This window comes from Galeopterus variegatus, unplaced genomic scaffold (genome assembly GCF_000696425.1).
Source record: "Galeopterus variegatus unplaced genomic scaffold, G_variegatus-3.0.2 Scaffold7580, whole genome shotgun sequence".
NCBI lineage: Eukaryota > Metazoa > Chordata > Mammalia > Dermoptera > Cynocephalidae > Galeopterus > Galeopterus variegatus.
Window position 1 is genome coordinate 64,128 of NW_007733691.1, and position 2,426 is coordinate 66,553.

General features: G+C 48.8%; 1 pseudogene; it reads left to right on the forward strand.

Annotated features, from left to right (window-relative positions):
- The window catches only part of LOC103607606, a 9,675-nt pseudogene that overhangs the window by 1,237 nt on the left and 6,012 nt on the right, over positions 1–2,426 (forward strand).

Sequence of the window (2,426 nt, forward strand, 5' to 3'; positions counted from 1 at the left end):
GCTGAATGAAAATCAAAAATAAGCAAAACAAAACAAAACAAAACATTAATTCTTCCTGGTGGAAAAAAAAATTGGGGGGAAAAGACTTATACCCGTCCCTCTGAGAGCTTTTTTTTTTTTTTTTTTTTTTTTTTTTTTGGGGGGTTGTAAATGGGAATTCTTTCTCTGTGCTTTTAATATGTAAATCCTTCTCAAAGCTTTTTACCAGTTCCACTCCCCAGGAATGTTTTTCTCAAGCACCAGGTAGCCATCTCACTGAAATGTAAACTTCAAGGAAGATAATGTCCTACTGTCTGCCAGGGAAAGTAGGAGCCTAACTTAGCTAAGGTGGGAGCCGAACTTCCTCATGCACCTCCTCCAAGTTCCAAACCTTCTCATAATGATATGAGAAGTTTATTTATCCTCTGGATAAAGGCAATTAGCTAACACAGATGGTACCAGGTACAGTTAGGATGAACGATGTGTGACAAAGGTGCTGTCACTCCTCTTCCTTGAGGACTAGTTATGGTTTATGCAGTGGGTTGCATCTCCCTGCTTTATAACAAGGTGAGGTCTCTATCTGTGCAGTCTCTCAGCGGATCACCTATGATGTAAACCACATTCTGGTTTAATGTTTATATAATAATAAAACCGTTTTCTTTCTCTTCTATCTTTGTGGAGAGGTTTTCTAGGTTGGTGGGAGATTGTTTGACATTGTTTTCCTCATCAAGTCATAGACAATTATGATGGGACCCTAAGTCTGGCTTCAAACACCAACATAAAGGAATGTGGGGGTCTCTGTGATCTGGCCGGCCTCTGCCTGAGTCCCTGTTTTTTCCTTGATCTCATCTTGTGACCTAATTGGTTTATGGTCTCTGCTCTAGGCTTAAATGTGCAGTCATTTGAAAAACAGAGGTGCTGTCACTCTGGTCCCAATCTCAGCCCCAATAAACTGACACATAAACTGCACAACATCCCTCTGGGGCTGGATCTGTCACGTTGCAGAGAAGGGGCAGCCAGCACATGTGGAGTCTTGAGCCCAGAGTCACATACTGAGAGGAGCTCGTCCAGGCCTCTACGGACCAGCAGTGCCTTTCTGTCCCTGGTTAGCAGGAACATTCTAGAAGCAGAGCCAGTGAGAAGGGGCCCAGGGGTGTCAGAAGAGCAGGTGGTCCTGCCACGGGATCTGAGGAGCAGCTAGTGTCCCCTGAACTTTCCAGTCACAAGGGGGCGTTTCTGAACTCAGGTAGTGGGAGAGGCCTGTCCTTCCCTTCATGGCCTCTGCCTGCAAACACTGCTTACTCTAAACAGTCGTGGGAAGGAAATAGGAGGGGGCATAAGCCCAGGGCAGGCTCTGACAGGAAGCGGTGCATTAAGGAAGCAGCACAGCCCGTGCCCTCCTCTGGTTTTCAAGGTTCTGTTTTCAATGAGTTTCCAGCTGACGAGGAGGGTGGAGGTGGTCCCAGTCTTCAGGGGACAGGGAGCGCTGTCCACAATCTTCTTCTCCTGCTGCTGAGCCCTAGAACATTCAGCCTGAGCAAGTGGCCCCTCCTTAACAGCATCTGCTCAGCCTCCCTCGCCTGCCCCGCGAGCCACCTCCACAGCACAGACCAGGCAGGATCCCCTCGCGGTGCCACTTCACCTTCCTGAGAGAGGACAAGTCCGCCAGAGCCAGCTGACGAGGAGGACAGAGCCCAACAGCTGTTCCTGGTAAGGAGAATCGGGTGTATGATCAGTGACTTTTGGGGTTGGAAGGACCACAGTGTAGTCATAGCTGCTCATTTCTCATGTGACCTTACACAAGTTACCCTAGTTCTGGGCTTCTGGTCAGCAAAACAGAGCAGTGAGTGAGTGTCTCTGGCAACAGCGGGTGTATTCTAGTGGAGCACAGCCTTAAAAATCCTGCACCCATGCTGTTTCCCAGGGCGGTGGGCTTCTCTGTCTCACTGCCGGTTACTTAGCCCATCAGATCTTCATGAAACACTCAAGGAACAAAGCTGGACTAATCCTGTTATCCTGTTGGACAGATAAGTAAACAGCATCTCCTAGAGGGTGATAGACCTCAAGCCTCCCTAGCGAGGTAGGGGCATGCTTCTCAGTTTTACCATCCTAACTTCTCGAGCCCACCCCAGCTCTATTTCCACTGGAGCTGGGATGCACTCTCCTGTCCTGTCCATGGATGTCAGAACTCGAAATTCTCCAGCTTTTGGTTTCCAAGACTTCCATCAGCAGCACCCTGGGGCCTTTGGCTTCAGACTGAAAACCACAGAGGGGCCTGGGAGTGGAGGATGGGTTCTTGGGGCTCCACTGGGCAAAGGGGGACCACTATTTTCCCATTTAACTGAATCTCATGTTCCAAACAAGACCCCTCAGTGCACTTTGTCTTATGACTTTGATCTTCTGAAAACCACCCTATTTTCCCCCAAATACCCCACACGCAGACTCAC